Source organism: Oryza glaberrima, chromosome 4 (genome assembly GCF_000147395.1).
Source record: "Oryza glaberrima chromosome 4, OglaRS2, whole genome shotgun sequence".
NCBI lineage: Eukaryota > Viridiplantae > Streptophyta > Magnoliopsida > Poales > Poaceae > Oryza > Oryza glaberrima.
Window position 1 is genome coordinate 15,319,337 of NC_068329.1, and position 24,253 is coordinate 15,343,589.

Here is a 24,253-nt window from a genome sequence, read left to right on the forward strand (position 1 = left end):
TGAGGCATTAGAAAATTGAGATGCTAAGAAACATGCCTGGATCAATTTTACCTCCTGTAGAATATTTAGTACGAGCCAACTTTGGAGGTAATGCAAACACGCATCCCCCCTGCACCCCAAAAAAAAAAACTAATTAGTGTCAAATGAACCAAAGTAGAAAAGATGATAGGTCAGAGCAGAGTGGTAGCGTAGTACATAGTACAATTGTACTACCCTATTTAATGATGGCAATAATACTAGTAAGCTATTCCCAAATTAAAGATCCTACGAAATCGCCCACTTGTGCAATTCCCAAATCAATCCCCTTCCCCAAGATCCAATCTAGGCTAGGTTAGGCGTAGAGCCGCCGCAACCATCACTATGGCCTCCGATGGTGACACCGTAGCCGAGCTCGCGCAACTCTCCGGTGCCAACCTTGTGCGCCACCTCCAAACCACAAATCGCATGGCTGATTACGAGGTGGCTGCACATGTGCTTGGCGAGCGTGAGCGTAGAGCTGCCGAGACCGAGGCATGTCTACAAGCCAAGATTGATGCGCTTCAGATGGAGTGTAATCTTCTAGCCAAGGAGTGCGCGTATAGTGAAGGTGGCAAGAAGACTAACATTGACTCCAACAAAAATGAGGTAGGTGGCACCAATCATTCATATTCTTCAAGCAAGAGGAAGAGGGTCGGCATGGACAACATGATTGTCCCACCAGTTTTGCGCAAGAATCCTCATTGCATCGACAACCTCAAGAGCACCAAAAAAAGGGGGAGGCCATGCAAGAGTTCAATTAAGCCAGCACCAACCATGTCAAATAATTTCAAGTGCATTCTACAATTGCAACTGCCACTGTCATCCACAGTTCCCGCATCCATGGATGTATCATTGTCAGATTTACCGATTGTAGCCACAGTACCCCCTCCAACAGCGATCTTGGTAGGTCCACCCTTACTTTTGGAATCAGATAATCAAGAGAGAAGTTGGAACAAGAGATCAGTATTCTCTGAGTTGGGAAGTGTTGATGAAGAATATGTAATTGAAGAGGAAACTGCTCCCTTGATACCATCATCTATGCAGCAACCTCCTTCCATGGGGCTGATATCCACGGGTGGTTCTCCAATAGCTCCAGCACTAGTAGCAACTAGTTGTGCCTCTGTACCTGATATGAGCCCACACTTGGTTGAAGAATCAAACAAGGGAAATATAGAGATGCAGAACCAATTATCTCATTTGCACTTGAATAATTTGATGAACCAACTTTCTTTTGATGTTTGGATGGAAGAAAGTGGAGGCCCCTTTATGAGTGAGCAAGTACCCTTCTCTTTGGTGCTCCCATCCAGCAGTAAAAGTGCATCTCTGCTGTCAAAAATCGAAACCAGCTTGTGGGAGTCTGAGGAAAATATGGTTATCAGATTCATGGAAAATGTGGAGCTTTGCATGGGAGCTATTTGCGCTCTTTATCGCCAAAAGAAGCTAATGGTTGAATCGACATGTGAAGAACGAACTAAATTTACTTCACTCAATGAAAGTCAGGCTTACAGGTATGTTAAATATTAGGTTTGAATGCTAGGAAGGGAAATTATTCATATTACTACATACATATATACATACTGTACTGTATAGTTTATTTACAAACTAGTTATATAAATATTTGAGTATGAATTTCAGCTACAATTTATTGGAATCTTGTAGTTTTTTAGTTTTTGTGTCTGAGGATGAACTTTTTTTTTTTCACTGCAGTTCATGACTGTTATGTAGAATGGTTATTCTAAGAAACATTTATATGGCTGTCATATATATGATCTGTCATTAACAAAATGCTTTATAGGAACCACTTATTAGAAAAATGCTTTATCAGGCTCTTTGAAGTTACTATTAACAGTTTATGTTGTGGAATGCATTATTAAATGCTTTATAGGAATTGTCAGTATGGTGTTTTTTATAGAGTTTCTATTTAGTTTAATTTATATGATACACTAATAGTATATTCTTCATTCTTAAGAAATTAAGGTAGACACTCCATGATTGGGGTGCACTTTGTTAGTTCTTATGTATAGAAAATGATGAATATATACCCTATGTTGCCTTTGTTATTATAATACAGGAGAAAGAAAGATATAAAACTAAAAGTCTTTCTTTCCTTTGACAAAATATAATGGAATTTACTATGTTGATTATGTGATGACCTTACAAGCATGCATGCTCAATGCCGTCACTAGGTTCTTTATGTGGTGTATTTCATAGGGTACTATTATTTAATTCTTGATATTTGTACTCATTTTTCAATGTGATGTAATAGATAGGTTCATCTTAAATTGCATATTTGGTTAACTTTCCTAAAAAAATTGAAAGGCAATGCTAACTAACATAGATTTAGTGAAATGAATTTAAAAAAGCTTACATACATTATTTTACTTTTTACAAAGCATCACAAACAAGCGACACTCTATACTCCAATTGAATACATACATACATACATACATACATACATACATACATACATGTGTGCCGTGTGCGTAACTATGTAACAATTTTGCTGATCATCTCAATTATTGAAAATATTCTCCTCTTTTGTTGTTGTGAATAGGGCAACACAATTGGCAGAATTTCTTTTGGATGGTGATATTAATGGGCCAATGAAGAAGAATAAAGAAGACCTAGTGAACCGGATGCTACAGGGCCCAAATTCATCCAGGAATATGCAATACAGTGCTCTAAGCAGTTGTTTGACATTTACAGGAATAAAGAGGATCTATACTTTTGTTGACTGAGGCAAGGTTATGTGTGTTGTTTTCTTTTGAGGTTGGCGAGCATCGTGTCATTAAAATTCAAACATTATGGAATTTCATATGCAGCAGTGCATATTTTATTGTCATGTATGAATAAGAGATCATGGAAACTTGGTTGAAGAAGTTAATTTTATAGTAGTTTCATTGATGAATATTTTCAAGTTTACTTGTATATTGTTGTGCACTTCTTTTTTCTTCTACTTAGCACTCAATCTTGGTTTTGCTATTAATTGTATCATATCTTCCCTGTGTAAAAGCAATATTGCACACCATGGCATTGTCACTAACATCCGAACAAATGGTACTTGATAATGCATTTTTTTTACTATTTCATTTTTTTTATCTTTAGGCATGAGAAAAGAGAACATGTTTTTAATTACTACACTAGTCAAACAGAGTAAAATCAATTTATACAGAGTATTGGCATCTAATGTTTTATTATGCCAGACTCCTTCGCCTTGATGACCCATAGACATGGGAGACGAGAAAATAATAAATTTTGCGATATGCCATGTGACCTCACTAATCAATCCTCTGTTGGCATTTATGCCAATCGATAAAACCCACAATAGAAGCTCATCATGTCTCACAAGTTGGAGATCAAGAGGAGAACAGTACAGTAGAGGCTTGTCAAATGAGAGTAATTTACAGGAAAGGGAGACATCAGGAACCCGATCTCTTCAGATTTTACTGGAGACATTACAAGGAGTGGTCACTGTGGTTTTCTAGGGACATATGGCCTGGCACAACCGTAGACCTGAGCATCGATTGGCATGCTACTTTCAATCAATCATTCCTTCAAAGCTTAAAGATTAGCATGCTCTACACATCAAGAACTATGGACAAGCCTGCATTAACAGTTTCCTATGTAATGTGCACAGATCACCTGCCATTGTGGTAGAGCTCTGTCAATAACCTTGGTAGAACTGAGTTCCTTTTATTATTTTTACTAGATGATATGGATCGTGAAAGACGAAACATACGCACCTATTGCTTGATAGTTTTGTTGATAGAAAGTATATAAATCGTATAGTTATTTTTGTTCATGATGCACCATCATGAAGATGTTTCCTTTATAGTTTACAAGGGATCAATAGAGAGGGATTTAATTAATTAGAACCAGAAATTACTCCAGCAACAATGAACAATAATAATCCTCATGCACACTCTACGGATATTTGCTCTTACAGTGTCTTAATCGCCTTCTCATGTGGCCATTTCAGTCATGGACATAGTTCTCCCTTGTGTCTATAAAGCTTGCCAGAAGACAGGCTGAACTGCCTAAGGACATCTTGACAATTTTCTGCAGGCAGGATGAACTACCTAATGTGTGCTTGAATTAATTCAACATCGACGATTTCACATGTATGCTCTTCAATAAATGGCAATGATCTACTCTTTGGTAGAGACAGCTAATTTGAAAGCAAGCTTCTCAAGTTCTCCACAGAGATTATGTTCATTAGAAAGATCAAGAATATTTGGGAAATTGAAGAATTAGTGCATCTAATCAACCTGCTAAAGAATATTATAGGAGAAGGAGGCGCTGGGAACTTGATCCGTACAACTGTTCAGAGTGGTAGCTATAGCTTAGTAGTACATTATTTTACTCCATATATACAAAAAAATATACTAAGTGCTGACAATTTGTTGCAATAATAATGTTGAGTAGTACATTAGTTTGATCCAACAACAAAGGCTCATCCTCTTTTCCATACCCCTACTACTTGATTAAAGGGTATGTCATGAAAGAGGCAACTATAGCTTGCGTAAGCAAAAGACGGTTGATCTAGAAAAGTCCATCTCTAATTTACAACTCAAGTACGCATGCACTTATATCTTGCATGTTGATCATGAAAGATTATAAAGTAACTTCAAAACATGGATTATATGTCACTCCACGAACATACGCAACACTAAATTCAATCCATGCATCTCACAACAAAAAACACAAATTCAGCTATTCAGCTATAAATAGCTAGCCTACTCAACGGTTTTGTCATCCACTATCATTAAACCAGCAAGAGAAATTCGTCATGTCTCACACTTGAAGTTCAGGAGCAAGAGCAAAACAAAAAATTTATAATGGAGGATATAAAGTCAACTGATAGTGTGTAGTTTGTAGGAAAGGGAGCCATCTGGAACTTCAGCTGTAGTACAGTTATAGACATCGTGCAGCAACAGTGATTTTTTTAGGGAAATATGCCCTAACAATATTAGAAACCTTGGCTAAAATTACTCATCGTCCATCATGTCTGTTCCTCCTCCAAATGATGGAGCACTGCACTCATTCAGCAGCGCCACATCTACAGTACTGTTGTGCTTAACTGCTTATGTTCTCATGGCATTTTACAGTTTCCCAATGTACTGCATGCTGACCACGGCATTTGTCTCCATCGATGATCCAAAAGTGATATGGTGAAACACGCACCGGTTGATTGTTAGATTTGTTGATGTTGCTGCAGTTATTTTGATTTTTTGTAGGGTGTACTGTAGTTATCCTGTTTATGATGTGCCATCATGATCAAGAAAGTGTTTCATTTACAGATTATAACAGTCCTATATATATAGACAGGTTTACCGGTTTAGTGCCCAATGAAGGCTGAAGTACTGATGTCTATGAGTTAATTCAACGTCTTTTTCAAGAGCGATGTTTTGGTACTCTCCACTGGTAGTATTATACAACCAATAAAAATAATCTGAACAGTTCGTTATTAAGAAGTTGTTCAGATTAATGTCGCTTCAAACCATACCATTTTTTGGTAAGTTGACAAAGATATGCGTACATTTAGGTTTTTACCAAACTTTGGTAAACACATAAGGAATCCTGCCAAAACATGGCAATATTGCCAACTAGGTTTATTTTAGATACAATCTGAACAGCCCCTAAAGACATACTAGTAATGTACTAAACAGTGATAAGGGGTAGATAAATCTGTGATCATCCGTTTCGTTAGCATCGTTCATATTCCATCGAAAAAGTCAAAAAAAAGAGAAAAAGGTTTCATCACTGCTAAATGATGTTTATACCCCTCCAAAATCTTTTTTTACAATAATGTCACTTCATGTTTTTACTACCGCTAAATAGGGTGGTAGTGCAAATAAATCTAAACTCTTCGATCGAATGAGATCAACGGTTCAAGTTTCTTGCTACTACCAGTAGATAGCACCATATATAAGGGGCTCATGTTCCAAATCCTTGCTGGCCAATAAACTGAAGCAACCAAAGCACTCGTTCTCTGTGGTAGAAACAGCAGGTAAATGAGCTCATTGTGATAGAGGATGCTGACGAGAACCAACAAAAGTATTTCAAAAGGAAGAAATTAGACAAACTACCAAAGTATATATCATGGGAAAGGGGAGGCATATGCACTCAGAACCAAAGTATATATCCTGTGGGAAGGGGAAGCACTGGGAACTTTGAGTCATAGAATTTGTTCTTACATATATCGTTAGACAAAACCGAAAGCAGGATACAATGTAAGGGCCTGTTCACTTTGATGCCAAAAAAAACTAATTGGTAACTTGCCAAAATTTTAGCAGGATTTCTTATATAGTTACTAAAATTTGGTAGCAAACTAAATGTAGCCACTTTTTTGGCAACTTTAACAAAACTTGGTAAGGTTGAAAATAGCACTAAAGTGAACAGGCCCTAGATGTAGTGCAACCGCCTCACTCACCGGGGCGTGGAAGTTGTCTAGCACTCGATTGACTGTGTTGCGTCATATTGGCATATCTGAAAAGCTCTTGCAATTCTTCCTGCAACTTCAGCAAAAATCCATAGCTGCGAATTAGTTAGACACACGCCTGATCATGTCAGAAATTCCAATTGTATATATGTGCTGATCCTTCAGACCTACGAGAAGATTAGACCATGACATGATGTCATCGACAAGGAAACGGACTAGTACAGGATGCACCCACTTGTTGAATTAATAGTTAGATAAGAAAGGGCATGATGTTTACAAATGTGCCCTGCCATTGTTATAGGAGAATATGGTAGAATGTATGTACAAGTTTTGTTCTTAATTTTGGTCTGGTGTTGGGATACAAACAAGTACCTTCCATGCCTCTAAAATGAGGAAAAATATGACCAATATTGCCATTTGTTATGGATGGGTATAAATCATTGAATAGCTAGAAAATCATCAGTAATCAATCTAGTAGCACGCAAAAAAAAAATACTGCCAAGTGGTAACTAGCTAGTATTTACTCTAAAATACCTTATCGATGCAAGCTTCCCGTGCACCAACTACGAAATTTAAAGAAGAAATTTATTAAAAAAATTAGACACATACTTCCCAATCTAGGTGTGAAATCTTATATTCAAATCTATTATATTTTAGACTAAAAATACAAAATTCTGATAGATTTTTACTCTTCAAACCGTCAATTTTTTTTTACGGCTAAAATATAATAAATTTGAATATGAGATTTAACAGATATGTGTAATACTATCAGGTGTACATGTTCATTTTTTTAGAAGTTTTTGTGGCTTTTGCTATATGCACGGAAAGGTTATACGCATAGTACTACCTCCGTTTTTTAATAGATGACGCCGTTGACTTTTTCTCACATGTTTGACCATTCGTCTTGTTCAAAAAATTTACGTAATTATAATTTATTTTGTTATGAGTTGTTTTATCACTTATAGTACTTTAAATGTGATTTATATCTTATACATTTGCATAAAATTTTTGAATAAGACGAACAGTCAAACAAGTGAGAAAAAGTCAACGGCGTCATCTATTAAAAAACGGAGGGAGTATATGTTCCAAAAAAAAAAAAGAACTGCTCCAAGTAGGTGCAACAATAATGCTTGGTACATTACTAATTAGCTGAGCTGATATATATAATGTGGGGTCATGGACAACAGGCATCTCATATCACCATACCACAGTCGTTTTACAACATCACAAGAATGAAGGTCTATATATCATTTTCATGCCACAGCAACCCAGTTAACAGAAGTGACATGAAAGAGGCAACTATTCTAGCTTGCATAAGCAAATGAGACGTATATGCACCGGATCAGAGTGTTTGGAAAAAGAGGCATCAGGAAATGCCACTTGCTCAATACGCTGCACCAAGGTACATTTGTGTCTTGGTCAACCACAGTGCGTCTCCCAAAGCTTAGTTATCATCTCAACCTTCTCTACAATATTTTGATTCTGTTATGAAAACTGTAATTCTTCGGATCCATCTTCCATCCCCGCTCGACTGGAGAGGGTTGAGAGCTCATCTTCCCAGGTTTCAAGAATATTTTCGATGTCATCCTAGTCCAATCTGCATTTCATGTATTTAAATCTTCCATCGTTCTGCTTTCCACGATGTAAAACTTCATATCACCTGGAAAAAGGAATTTCAACTCATTTCGTACCAAATGCGTTGGAAACTAGAAAGCATGATTCATAATCTAGAGCATTGTATTGTATAGAATATAGATGGCCATAAGGCCCGCCCGGCACGGCCTGGCGAGGCACGGCCCAAGGCAATCGGGCCAGCACGGCACGGTCAGCATTTCAGGCTGTGCCGTGCTAGCCCACAGGCTACACCTCATGCCCAGGCACGGTCCACCAGTAGTCGGGCCGTGCCATGCCGGCAAGAAGGTACGGGCGGCCCATCGTGCCTTCTTTAAAATAAATCTATTTACCTTCCCTCCTCTTTGGGCTGTAACATATATATAGCTAAAATAAGTCTATTTTACATCCCTACTATTTGGCCGTGCCATATAATAAGTCTATTTTTCCTCCCTATTCTTTATGACGTGCCTTACATATGGTTGAGCATCAGTCTGTTTCGCATCCCTGAACATTGGGTCGGGCCGTGCTGACCCAGCATGCCGAGGTAGCAGCCCAAGCATGGCACGGCTATTGGGTCGGGCTGGCACGGGCACAACCGGAGTCAGGCCATGCGAAAATCACGAGTTTTTCGTGAAAATGAAAAATCGAAACAAAAAAAAGAAAAACCAAACCCTAACCCTAATCCAGTCGCCGCCGCTACCCTAGCTAAGGCCCGCTGTCGTCGCCCCCGTGGTTGCCGACGACGGATCCATCGTCCCTGCGGTCGCTGGTGACGGATCTGCCGCCCGCTCCCGTCGCCAATGCCGGATCCGCCGCCCGCTCCTGTTGCCATCGGGGAGGGGAGGAGCCGCGGGCCGCCGTCGTCGCCGCCGCCTACGCCCGCTACCCCCATGCCTCCCCTCCGCTGGATCTGCAAGGGGAGGGAGGGGAGGGGAGGGGCCGCACGCCACGGTCTGCCGCCAACCCATGCCTCCCCTCCGTCGGATCTAAAGGGGAGGGGCCGCGCACCGCCGTCCGCCGCTGCCGTCTGCGCCCGCTGCCGGGAGGAGATCGAGGAGAGAGGAGTGAGAGAGAGATCGAAAGAGGAGTGAGAGAGAGATCGAAAGAGGATAGAGAGGAGTGAGAGAGAGGGCAAAATCACGTGTTAAAAGGAAGGGGTAAAATCACAATTGGAGTTGACAACAACACAATTGCCCCTTGTTAAGCAGTCCGTTATATTGAAACAATATTCCATTTATTTTTGGAAACTGTGGTAAAATTATGATATTGTGTTTGATTAACTATTTGCCAATTAATTCAGATGACTCGTTTTAAAAGACTCAGGCCTGCGCGACATGCTACAGGTGCAGTTGCATCTATCTCTTCTCAATTTTTATGTAGCAATTAATGGTTGAGAAGCATGCGAACAGCTTTTTATGTAGGCATATATCACAAATCATTTTTTATTGGAAATTTCATAAGACATGTGCAAGCGTGCAGAACACTACATGCTTCTCAAAGCTATAGTTGTACTCTCTTACATTTACAACACTACATTCGAAGGAATTTTTCCTTCTTCCCATGTATTTCACGGAAGAGGGAGGGCCATTTTGGAAACGAATAAATGAATTATCAGCAGTGTTATATAGTACCTATTCAGATTCCTGAGCATACTCAAGTAGCTTTTTACAAAATTACCTGAAATGTGGGAAAAGAAACTCATGGAGTTCAAATTGCTGGAGATCTCATTGTTTAAATTGTCACTTAATCCACCTGACTTAAGCCAAAGCTCGTGACAATCAATGTAGAAGCAAACAGTCATTGCCAAGTGTAGGTAGCTACATTAATTCTTATTTGCTTAAAGTCTATTTTCTTTTAAATGGTGGATATCTCAATCTTTTAATTAACATATTAAAAAAATATGGGTGAAGTTGATGCGTACTATAAGGAACATATCTTATCCACACAAGCTTTCCGTGCACACCAAATAGTAAATGTCATGAAAAATTCTATAAACAACTGGGCATTTATATATATATATATATATATATATATATATATATATATATATATATATATATATGCAAAGTCTCATACTCAAATTCCTTATATTTTAGCTGTAACAAAAAATTAAAAAATCTGACATTTTTAAGAGTAAAAATCTGTCAAAATTTTATCCTTTTTGTAACGGCTAAAATATAATGAATTTTGAGATAAGATTTCACACATGGGTGTATTACTATTGGAAGTATGTCTCCAATTTTTTCTAGAATTTTCTGAGTTATTTACTAGTTGGTGTACACGGAGTGTGCACGGGAAGTTTGCGTGCATACTGCATAGGATATGTTCCTGTTCTGGTAAGGCTTGTCCTATCTCACATTTATCTATAAAATGTGACAAGCAATATAAGAAAATTCATCTTGATGGTCATGATGTAGTAGTTGCTTGATGCATCACTACAGCAAATGGTGACCTAAAGGCTAAAGACGTGTGATGGGTTGCAGTAGACAAATGGTTCCACATTGGACCATAGGAAAGAGACGCACCAGGAAACTACACTTGCCTACGGTCGACCAACGCACATGACATATACTTTTGCCTATTTTGTGTTGGCTATATATGGCTGATAATTTAGTTGGGTACAGTCAGTAATAATCAATTCATGTACTAGGTTCAATCTGTTTTTCTTATTAAAAAGAATCTTTCTGCTAAAACATGGAATAGAACAAATGCCATTGTCTTTTTTATTTTACAGAGGGTATAAATAATAGTATAGCTAGAAAATCATTAATAATCAATATAGTATTCCCTTCGTCCCAAAATATAAGTATTTTTAGCATAGTAGCACAAGTCAAACATTTTTAACTTTGACTATTAATAGAAAAAAATAAAAATAATAATCATGTAAAATTGATGTTACTAGATTTAGCATTAAACAAACTATTATAGTATGCAACTCTTTTTATTTAAAACATCTTACTTTTATACATATTATTGGTCAAAGTATCATTTCGGCGACCGTGTCAGTATCTAAAAATGCTTATATTTTGGGACGGAGGGAGTAGCAGAAATTATCACCAAGTGTGTGGTAGCTTAGCTAATATTTACACCACACAGACAAATAATCCCGCGCTGTTAAGTGGGTGCAACATTGATGCTTAATACATTATTACCTCTAATTTTAAATATATGACATTATTGGCTTATAGGCGCGGTGTTATCTTACTGATGTAAATTTTATTTACTTTATGGTGACTTGTTATCATTAGTGTTTTCAGCATGACTTTTTTTTCTGTTCTCACTAAATTTTAAAATAACAAGAATGATCAAACGCCACAACCAAAAGTCAACAACACCATATATTGAAAAAGGACGGAATACCAGCTCACTGAGTTGATGTGATGAGGGATATATGATAATTAACAATCATCTTGATCACCCCCAAACGTTACTTGAAAATAATAAAGGTCCATATTCTTTTCATATATACCACAGTCCAACCCAGCTCAGTTACAATTAAGGTGCCATGATAGAGGCCATAATCCTAGCTTCATAGTATACTATATAGAAAATATGTCAAAATAAGACATATGAGTCAACCAGACTGCTTGGAGAAGGAGGCACTGGGAAAATTCTCTTTGCTTACAAACTTTTACCAATGCGCTGAAGCGTCAGATTCAGCTACAGCACAGTGCCCGAGCTTATAGTTATAACAATCTTCAAGGAGGGATTTCGAGTTCTTCAATATACAACACAACACGGGATTCTAATAATTTACATGTTCCCAATATGAAGGATTAGAAATATTATTTACCTGACCATAAGAAAAACTCTTCAGTGCAGCTCTCAAATCCAATCAGCTTTTTGCACGATCAGAATCTGTAATTGTTCTCTTTTGTCTGGGAGATTCAAAATTGAACCAAACTATGTAATGTTGAAATGTACCATTAATTAGTAACAAAACTCTAGCGATAGGGTCTAATACCCATTATATTGTAATTATGATTGTAACGCTGATGCACAGTTATCTAAGTTGTGAAACATTGTTGCAATACCTTATACTATGGTTATATTACAGGAGAATATTTTGCTGTAGCGGATACCAGCCAATAGATAGCTAGGTTGCAATTTGATACAGTGATATAGGTTCACCTTTCCAATCCAGTGCATAATAAGTTCAGCATTGAACCATTTATCACATGCAATTTATTACAAACTGGAAACAATGGCGCATGTATATATGCTGGGCATTTCACAATCTAGGATATAAAAAAACAGGGTTCACCATTTTCTGCAGTTCAGGCCCTCGATCGCAACATGAGTGATCAAGTTGGAATTCAGGGCAAACGAGGATGGATATCGAACTGGAGTTGGAAAGGGAGGCACTAGGAACTTTAGCTGGTCAGGTCAGTAGTTACAAGGTGCCATGGATACTAGTCATCTTAGCAATTCTCCCTTATCATGTACACTCCTCTTCCTTAGATGATAGATCTGTCTGATATGTAGCTAGGAAAATGTCAACTTCTTGTACTTTGTTTTGAGATTTAAGCTAATTGAATAACGCAGCATTTCACATGTAGATGTAGAGCCAAAGTATGAGGCTCAAATCTACGACATGGAGCTAGACTTTTTTACTGTGCTAATTTTAGTGGATCTCAATATGGGTTGGTTTGGCCCAGGAATTGGACACTATTTATTACTCTTAGATTTGGCATTTTAACTAGTTGTCATCCATGTGTCAATGACACGTAGACTCTCATGTGTCAATGACATGCGGACCCTCAAGTGTTGGGTCCGGATAACAAATATTTAATTGCCACATTTAAGAGTTGTGAATATTTATTTTTTTTCCATCCCATGTTCGTATGTATGCTAATAAATAAATAGTACTCCATTCGTCCCAAAATATAAGAAGTTTTAGAGTTAGACACGGTTATTAAAAAAGTAGGTAGAAGTAAATGGTAGAGGATTGTGATTAGATGAGCAATTGAGGTAGATGGGAAAAGTAAATGGTGGAGGATTGTGATTGGTTGGGAAGAGAACGTTGATGGAGAAGTTGTTATATTTTGGGACAAATCTTGAGGACTAAAAGTTGTAATATTTTGCGACGGAGGGAGTAGAAGGCTAGATGCTCTCTGTCGTAAAACTCACAGTAGAAGCTCATCATGTCTCATTACAAGTCAGGGAGCAAGCTAGTGGAGAAAAGTATGGTAGAGGATTGTCAAATGAGAGTAGATTGTAGGAATTAAAGAGAGACACCAGGAACCCAATCTGTACATATCATGAAGGAGATGCTACATGATGCGGCAACTGCCATTTTTTAGGGTAATATACCGCGACAATGTGAGCAGACCATCCATCAGGCTGCACGGCGTTGCAAGCATGGCATTTTTATGGGAATAGCACTGCCCTCATCGTGCATAAGCGTAGCGTCAACGTAATCGTTAGCATGCTCTGAACATCATGCAGAGAAATCGACAACCTTGCCGGCTTTTAGCTCATGGCATTTTCAGTTTCATCGATGTACTGGACGACGCAGAATGTGAAAGGCTAGCCAGATAGGTGAAACACACACGGATTACTTTACAGTTTTGTTGATACAAAACCGAGAAAATTATGTAGTATGTACCTCTATTTTAATATATAACATCGTTGACTTTTTCTAAACGTTTGATAATTTATCTTATTTAAAAATTTTATGCATATGTAAAAAATTTTAAGTCATGTTTATAGATCATTTGATAATAAATTGAATAGCAATACAATAATTAAATAAGAATTATATTTTTTTTAATAAAATGAATGGTTAAACGTATCTTTAAAAGGCCAGTGATGTCATATATAAAAAATGGATATAGTAGTTGTATATTATTATATTTTATATTATAAGTTGTTTGACTTTTTTTTTAGTAAAACATTTTTAAGTTTAACCAAATTTATTGAAAAATATAGTAGTTTTTTCAACACAAAACAAACATATTATGAAAATATATTCAATGTTAGATTTAATGATAATAATTTCATATTTTAGATGTTGTTAAATTTTTCTATAAACTCGGTTAAACCTAACAAAGTTTGACAAAAAAAATCAAACGACTTATAATATGAAATGAATGGAGTATTTCAGTCATGAGGATAGTACTAATTATGTGCAATTTAATAGTTTCCTGCAGGTAGGCTGATCTAATTATATGTGTTCAAATAAATTCAGTCATATATTTCACACGCATGCATGTTGGCCAAGCTTTTTGCGAGTCCAATATATAAGCTCCTCAAGAGGGAGAATGTTCCCTACAGAAACAACAAGAATATTTGAGAAAGAATACATCGAATCAAACTACCAAAGTATCTTGTAGGAAAGGGAGGTGCTGGGAATACTAGCTGTATAGAATCTCTAGTTCAACCACTCTGACAAAACAAGGATGACATAATCTACACCTGGTACAACCGTTTCACTTCACTTACCAGGACAGAGAACATCTATGGTTGTATGTGCTTGATTCTATTGCATTTGAACAGGCAGATCTGAGAAGGCTAGCCTTTCTTCTCACAGCACCAGTAAATTGATCGCTGTTCAACAGTTGATCTTCTCAGATTTTTTTTTTTTCTAATGAGTTCATCCTGATCCGGGCATAGAAAGAACCGAGTGCCTTGTACCTGGAAAATGGCTGCAGGGGATGAGTTTGAGTTACTAATTAGAAAGGAAATTGAATTTTGAAGGCTAAATGTGTCGCAGAGGTTATTACTATTTACAAATATAAATACTGTTCTAAACAACCTGAGAAATCGGTAGGATGTGTTAACATTTCTAATTATAGTCTAATATTTGAATAAAAATGTACGGCACTGATTTTGCATTGAAGGACGCATTCCTCTAAAACATGGAATAGAACAATGCATTTGTTCTTTTTCTATTTGCAGAGGGGTATAAATGCTTGAACAGTTATAAAAATCATCGATAATCAGTCTAGTAGCAGGAAAATTTGATTGAACGTTAGCTAGCTTCTATTTGCCCCCTACCTAAAAATATAACTGAATTGGTGCAACAATAATGCTTGGTACATTAATAATTGAGAAAATCTCTTGTATACCCCTGAAATTTTAGCTAATCCCTTCTATACTCCTAAATTTTGCTTACTTCCTTGTATACCTCTAAATTTTGATTTTGATCCCTTTCATACCCCTCCCGTCAGTTGACCGTTAATTGACCGTCTAATTTGTACACAAATGACCATTTTACCCTTGGATGAACATAGAAATTTATGAACTAGGTGAAACCCCGCGCATTGTTGCGGGAATTTAGTATGATAACAATAAAAAAATAACGTGTAAGATAGCTAGATAACATCAGATTAAGTAAATTAATGTGGTTTATGATAATTTAAATTTAAATAGTATGTAGAATAGTGATTCAAACGTAAAAAGTAAGGTGGTATGACTTTATGGAAGAAGAAAAGTAGGGAGATATTTTGGACCGTAGATTAATCATCTAAAGGCTAAAAACAATTGATGTTATTTGACTTAATTAGAGGGAAAAAATGAGAAAGATAATTTGTACCACAGATTAATCATTTATTTAAGCACTAATTAAGTGAGGATGAACTATATAAGTATATAGGATATCATAAAACATAATAAAGATATATATTGAAATATTATGTGAATTATGTTGAATGATAATTTAATATATTTGTATTTGAAAAGCTCTTAAATTATAAAAACTATAAAGATATAGCATGTTTGCATGATGTTTAAATATAATGATTGTTAGTGGATGATGATGTGGCATCTTTACATCTTAAGCTTAAGGAGTTAGTGGGGGATAACTTTATAGTAAGATAGGATTACATTATTAAAAATGTAAAAGTTTGTCGCATGAGACTGAGTGTTTTTGTGCTATGCATTATTTATCATAAAATTTATTTTTATATAATGAAATAAAAAAGTATTTATTTCTTAAAAAGTCATAAAAAAAAGAGGAGCATTCATACAAAGATAGGACCACCAATGCTCACAATATTTTTTTTATGAATGCTCCAGATCAAAAAATCCATTGTCTTATTAAATTTCAAATAAATATTTTAATTTATTATATTTGTATTATCTTCAAAATTTATGTCAAAACTTTCTGCACTAATTATTTAGTCTTATTAGTTTCATAAAATGAGCATACTATGCACTCAAACAAAATTTTTAATCTTTTTCAAGTTTATATTTAAACCTAAAGCATCAAAGGCAAAAAAGACATTTGCAACCAAACGTAGTAGTGAAATGAAGGTAAATGTAACGGTAGGGGCATGGAAGGGATCAAGTTGAAATTCCAAGGGTATAGAAAAGATCGGGTAAATTTCAAAGGTATGAAAGGGATTGAGTGAGTTTTTAGGGTACACAGGGAATTAAATTCATTGATTAAATATCATGAGGACTATTAAAACAAAGTTTCTGGATCACCATGACATATTTGCTTGATCCATCAACACAGCTCTCTTACAAAGGTCTTTTTTACTGCAACGAAGTTACAACTTATAAGCTCAACATGAAACAGGCAATTGTGCTAGCTTGCAGAAAATGGATCCAAGGCATGTGGCTGCTTGAAACTAAAAATCCATGGAGCTAGATTTTTTCTCCTTGCTAATTTTAATGGATCCGAACTCAATATGGGTTGGACTCGCCGTTGTTCGCAAGTACGCTAGCCAATAAATAGTAGATGTTGGAAACTCCTTTTTCGTAAAACCCACAATATAAGCTCATCATGTCTCATTACAAGTTGGGAGGAGAAAAATTACAATAGAAAATCGCCAAATGAGAGGAGTTTGTAGGAAAGGGAGACACCAAGAACTCGAGTTGTACAGATTTTAACTGAAATGTTGCATGGTGCCGTACAACTGTGATGTTTGGGGGAAATATGCCCAGCCACAGTCAGAGACCTGGTCATCCAATATGTTGATTCCCGTCTGAATGATTTACAGCATCGCACGCCATGACCTCTGGTACGGCTGCAATCAAGATTAGCATGCTCTTCACATCATGCAAGAACCATGGACAAATTAAACTTGTTGGCTTTTACTTCATCCATTTACAGTTTCTTCATGCAGCATGTGTTTGTTGGCCTTTGTAAATTTAAATTATTTTGACTTAGATGATGCAGAATGTGAAAGGTGAAACACACGCTCGTTGCTTGACAGTTTTGTTGATACAGAACATGTAAAATCATATTGTGAATTTTTGTTGATTATGGAGAATACTTTATTTATAGTTTATAAGGAATCTATATATAGAGAGGGGTTTAACGATGCGGCATGAAAGAGGCAACTATGTGGTCGTGTAATTAATTGTACTAAGTTATTAACCAGCCATATACCTATTCTCACACAATCCTATTGAGTAAATGAGTAACTAGAACTGAGATATAATTACAATATATTTTTTTTCACTGCCTAACAATACAGCTCAACTAACAGTCCAACAAGAGGCATTTTAGAACATAGCTAAAGCCTGAGAATGGAAGTCCATGTAGAACTGGTACCATTAATGATCATCCTCATTGGCTCCGCTAAATTGAGGGGTCTGGAACCAGCACTAATAAAGACTTTTTACTAGTGATGGAGCTAATTAATTCTTTACCATACTAAATATTTAAATGGAGCCCAACAAGGGTTAGGCCAGCTGGGTTTGTACCTGTCCTCGCATGTATGCTTGCTAGCTAGGCCATCCACAATGTGCTCCCAAGCTAAGTAATAGGAAATATTTTAATCCTTATATCATGTAGTAGTAAATATTATGGAATCAATAAATAGCTGCTACCAAGCAAGAGCACTGCAACCTAGTAGTAAGTAAAAAAAAACATTGATTCTTTTGGCATGTATTGATCCTCACCCCTCTCTCTTCATGCATAAAAGTAGCAATAGAAGTGTAGACAGCTTAAGAGTCTTAGGAAAGGGAGACACTAGGAACTTAAGCTATACAGGATGGCGATGTCTCGTGTTACATGTTGTAGCAAAAGTGAAATTTTACGGAAATATGTCCGTACAAGATTAGAGACACCAGTTATCCATTAGGCTGATTCCTCCCTCTAGATGATGGAGTATTCCACCCACTTTCGGTTCTAGTGGCATAGCTTGATCCAGGACTGCATACATGCATGGTACAATCTCTCTCTATGACCGGAGGGAATTTTGAGTTTTTACTAGATGAGGCAAAATGAGAAAGGGTGAAACACACAATCTTGCTTGACAGTTTTGTTAATATTGCTACAGTGCTTTTATATACTACAGTTTTTTTGTTGATGACGTACCATCATAAAAATGATTCTTTTTTTTTTTGCGCGCGGGAGAGGGGTAATACACAAACTTTCTCTTGCAACAATATTGAACAGTCCTCATGCCTGTGTGTAACTATCTATATCTACAGAACTTGCCAGCATATAGGCTGAATTTCCCCAGGATAATTCTTAAATTTTCTTGGCGCATACATAAGAACATGGACGGGGCATGGTGTAATTGATGGGGGAAAATAACTTTAGGGTGTGCACTTGAATTGATAATTTAGAAGTAAACTGGATTCTGAAGAAATGTGCACTAAGGCTGTGTTCGGAAGGAGGGGTTGGGAACCCCTCCTCCCCGGCACACAAAACGAAGCTCGTATTATTGCATGATTAATTAAGTATTAACTATTTTTTTAAAAAAATGGATTAATATAATTTTTTAAAAAAAACTTTCATATAAAAAGTTTTTGCATAAATCACACCGTTTAACAGTTTGAAAAGCGTGTGTGTGGAAAACGAGAGAGGTGGGTTGGGAAAATAGGGGGGGGGAACACAGCCTAAAACAGCATACCATTATTTTGGGACGGAGAATATGATGGGATGTATATATGCTTTTAACTATGGTCTCATATTTGAATACATAACCACCATGTTCATAAAAGAAAAAATAACTACCATGTGGTTTTGTAATTAAAAGATGCTTGTCTCTAAAACATGAAGTAGAATAATGCCATGGTTTCTTTTTTTTTTTCTTACGGAGTGGTATAAATAATTGAATAGCTAGAAAATATCGCCCAGTGCAGTAGCTATAGCTTACAATTTACTCCATATAGAAACTTAATTGCTGGCAAGGGTGAAACAATAAATACAATGCTTGATACATTACTAGCTCACTGAGTTGATATTGTGAGGGATATAACAACATAATTAACCATGCACGTATATATGGCCTGGTCAGTGGGCACGAGTTGCATGACCCAACTAGCTTACACATAGCACTAAAGGCTCGTAACTCTCGATGCATGTAGACATGTAGTGCATGGCCGGCTAGAGCGTGTGATGAGTCGGAGCAGCCCATGCAAAGAGACTACGCACGATTGGAGAGAGTGGATAGTGGAGCATGGAGGGTTGCGCGACGCGAAAAGAATGATGTACGCCTGTTCCGCTCCAATCGGTTGGAACGGTATCCCGTTCCGTAGTTTTTCTCTTATGGTTATAACGATCTCTGATGTATTTTTTTTTAGTTGTGCAGAATGCTTTACACAAGCCAAATATAATGGAACAAAAAATTTATTTATTACCTAATTATATAAAAAAAGAATCAATGCCTCTCTCAAAACCAATCAGATTTTGGTCGATCCAAATCTGCATTTGTTTTCTTTTGTATGTGAAATACAAAATTGAACCAAACTATATATGTATATGTTGAATTGTATCATTAGTTATAGTAACAAAACATTAGCGGTTGGGTCTAATACGAATTGCAATTGTTATGGTAACGCCGATGCGAAGCGAGCTAACTATCTACTTCCTCCGTTTCACAATGTAAGTCATTCTAGCATTTCCCACATTCATATTGATGCTAATGAATCTAGACATAATTTCCCATATTCATATTGATGCTAATGAATCTAGACAGTCTAGATTCATTAGCATCAATATGAATGTGGGAAATGTTAGAATGACTTACATTGTGAAACGGAGGGAGTAATATGTACAACAATTTTACAATATATTTTTTGGTTACATTACACATCATTGCTCTTTTTTATGTGACATGTAACTAATAATATATACTAACCAGTTGTATGCCTAATCTCACGCAAGAAATGAGAAGTATAATTGCTATATTATTTTATGTTGCTAATTGTCGCCTAAATTATAGTTCAACTGACATAACTGATGTCCTGTTTCAAGTCTGTCATACAAATGATGGTCTTGGAGATCAGTTATTCTTCCCTCACAATGTAATGGAGCAAACTACATAAGAACATCCACAAGATCATGTCAAAAGGACAAATCTGATTCTGCAGTACTCCCTCCGTACATGTAAAGAAAGTCGTTTAGTTGTTTAGGACAATGTTTAAGTCAAATCTTAGGAATATAAATCATGAATAACTCTCAAGTTATTAAGTTTGAAAATATAAAAATTGTATGAATAGATTTGTCTTGAAAAATACTTTCATAGAAGTATACATATATCTTTTTCAATAAATATTTTTATAGAAATAAGAAGTCAAAGTTGTGTTTTGGAGACCGTGTCGCTATCCAAAACGACTTACTTTACGAGTATGGAGGGAGTATGTTCTATTGCTACAAGTTTACGACATGTCATTAACTTTGGAAAACATGATAAAATTATTTGTGTTTGATTTAACTATTTGTTGATTTTTTCAAATGAAACATACCAAGGGTGAAATGTTAAAAGACTCGTGCCTGCAAAAAAAAAAGGAAAGAAATGCGTAGCTGCCTCTATATACACTACTGCAGGATAGATTTTCCTGGACGGGGCCCCTTTTGTTTCCATGCGGTTCGTAAGTGGAACTGCACAGAAAAATGGGGGGACTGATGCCAGGCCATCGCCTGCACAGGAAAATCAATTTTCATGTTCGGGTCACATAACAGGACCGCACGCAAAAATAAACCTATTAACTGACCTGCACACGAAAATACATCGAGCTCGATATCCTTCGCGCCCCTCCGCCCACAACCTCCCTCCCACCTCACTTTCTCCCTCTCTCCCACTCCACTCCTCTCCTCTCCTCTCTCGGCCGACCGACAGCGACAGCAGGCGGCGGCGGGCGATACAGCGGCGGCGCTCGGCCCCTCCCTCCCTCTCCCTCGGCTGCGGGCGAAAAGAAGGGCAGCGACAGCGGCGGCGGCGGGCGACCACGGTGGCACGCGGCCCCTCCCCTCCCTCCCCTTGCAAATCTGAAGGAGGGGAGGCGGGGAACCGGCTGATCCGGCAGAGCAGCGAGAGGCGGCCCACGCCCCTCGGCGGCAGGAGGCGGCCGGCCGCGCCCATCGACCGTGGGAGGTGGTGGGACGGAGGTGGATCTAGAGGTGCGTCGGCGTCAGCGGCTGGCGTGGAGGTGCGGCGGCTTCAGCCGCGACAAGCCGGTGTCGAGTGAGTTGATTCCCCTCCCCTCCCTCTTCCTCGGCTCCCCTCCCCTCCCCCTTGCAGATCCAGCGGAGGGGAGGGGCGTCTTCGGCCGGCGACTACGGATCCGGCGCCAATGACGGGAGCGGGCGGCAGATCCGTAACCGGCAACCGCGGGGGCGATGGCGGCGGGCCTCGGCTAGGGCGGCGGCGGCGGCGGATTAGGGTTAGGGTTTTGTTTCTATTTTTTTTGATTTTTTATTTTCTCATGTGGGCGGCTTAAGCGCCCGCATGCAAAAATCCGATTTTCGTGTGCGGGTGAGGCACCCGCACGCGAAAATCGCGATTTTCCCAGACCCCTGGGCGCGTGCAAAAACCATATTAGCCGCACGCAAAAATTGGTTGTGTAGTAGTGATATATGGGCATATCTCTTCTCAAATGTTTTCCCCTTCTGTTGGTCCTTTCGCAAATCACAAGATTCAAAAGAAATTTTGTCGAAAAGCAAATAGAGTTCTGAAGGGCCAATGTGCAGAAGTCCATCATTGAAGCCGTCCATTCCATTTGTACAACCGGTCATTAAATTGGAGGATATGTAGAGATATTATATCATAATTGATTTTACTATTGTGGAACATTCAAATTAAAGAAATTTAGACGGTGGTTTTTCGAAAGCCATGTGCTTGCACTTCAATAGGTACTCGACAATATAACTATATATATAAGTCATTGTTTTAAGAAATGTTGATAAATTGGTGTAACATCAATGCGTGGTTCATCTCTCTATATATACCTAAGTGGATATCCCAGCGACAAGAGATAAAGCATCTCAATAACCATATGCATGTTGTAGTAGCAGATTGTTCTTTAAATAAAACTTTTCGCATATCACTACAAACTAACAACAAATTTACAATGGTGATACGAAGAGTTCAATATGATTCATGATAGGTTGCCTATAAGCAAACAGTTCTGTATGGGACCTATTAGGAAGAGTAGGCACCGAGAAATTCCAACTGAATCGGCTAAGGAAACTTGGTCGCGTTCGTTTCTCTGCTACAATGAAAAAAACAAAGTCATTCTCATCCCTGCGCCTCCACCCTCGCGCTAAAAAGAACCATAGAGAAAATGGTCACTGCACTCAGCAAAAAAAAATCCCTAAGATTCTTAGGCTAAGAAAAGCAGAAAAAAATGGAGGAAAATGGTTCCTGCATGATCCGCATAAAAAAATCGCTAAGAAAATCAGAAAGTTACGAAATTTGATTGGATAGAAAAAAAATTAAATTCGCTATAAGGGAAAAAAAAGGGAGAAAAAACCAGAAATTTACTAAGGAAATCGGAAAAGAGAAAACCTGGTTGGATAAAAATAGTTCCTACTTATACTAATCCACATATTATAGTTCTAGCCTATTTTTTATGGTACGGGTCCATTGTGAAGGGTACATTTCTATAATAAAAAAAGGTGGTTGGATAAAAAGGTTCTGTTTTGTATCATATCCACATCCCGGACATAAACTATTTCTAATGGTATAAATCCATTGCAATGCACAGGCATATAACTCCTACTCTAGTAGGATGGGAAGGGAGAAGATTTGTCTTGTTTTACGCACATATGATTTACAAACTAATAAATAACTGATCAGTGTGTGTTTTAAAAAAACCTATATGAAAGTTTCTTAAAAATCATATTAATATATTTTTTTCTAAGTTTTAAATAATTAATACTTATTTAATCATGTGCTAATTACTCATCTTGTTTTACATATGTTCTCCTTTCCCTCTCTCAACTCTCCCTTAGGCTCATGTTCGCTACTTGTTGCTGCTCATATGCATATGTTTTTGAGCATGTAAAGCACTACTACCTTCGTCCCAGAATATATATAGTAGGTACTTCCTCTGTTTATGATTAGTATTTTTATTGTTATTAGATAATAAAACATAAATAAAATTTTATGTGTGACTAATTTTTTAAAAAAAATTTATAAATTGTTCAAATAAGACGAACAGTCAAACGTTAGACATGGAATTCCACGGCTGCACTTATTTTGGGACGGAGGTAGTAGAAAGTTTTAGAGTCGGACACGGTTATTAAGAAAGTAGGTAGATTAAATAGTGAGAGGTTATGATTAGTTGAGAAGTAGAGATAGATGAGAAAAATGAATGGTGGAGGGTTGCGATTAGTTGTGAAGAGAATGTTGGTGAAGAAATTATTATATTTTATGACAAATCCTATGTGCTAAAAGTTGTTATATTTTGGGAGTTGGGACGGAGGGAGTAGTAGTTGCTCCCTCCATCTCGTAATAAGTTCATTTTTACCTCCTCCCATTTGTTTCAAAATAAGTTCATTGCATCGGAATTTGTGAAAGTAGAGTGTGATTGTATTCGGAGTAGATAAATGTGAGAATTTGATAAAGTAGCTAGGGGTATTCTGGTTATTTTAGTTTTGTATAGTATGTATGGCATGTATGAAAAATGAACATATTTCAGGATGGAGGAAGTAGATAATAAGATAACAAGTGTATAAGTTCATTTTGATGATCTAACTTTGTTAGAATTGTTTATCTGTTCATTGGTTAAAGGTACAAATGAGTTTGCAGTAGCTCCAAATAATTGTTATCTATCGTTGTAACTCCCTTTTACAAAAAGCAGGGGAAAATTTTGGAAAGTATTTATGAAACTTTGTTATGACAGATCCATTCTTAGAGCTTGTTTGAGAAGCTTTTGGCAGCTACAACTTCTTCTAAAATCGGAAGCTCCCTAAACAGTAGGGTGAAGCTATAGTGCAAGAGAGGTTGCTCAGAAACCTGGTCAAGAAAAGTTTTTAGCTATAATTCATAT

The 24,253-nt window shown here is 37.3% G+C and overlaps 1 pseudogene; it reads left to right on the forward strand.

Moving 5' to 3' along the window:
• The first annotated feature begins 759 nt into the window (after positions 1–759).
• On the forward strand, positions 760–2,781 carry LOC127772326 (uncharacterized; annotated as a pseudogene).
• Positions 2,782–24,253: the final 21,472 nt, after the last annotated feature.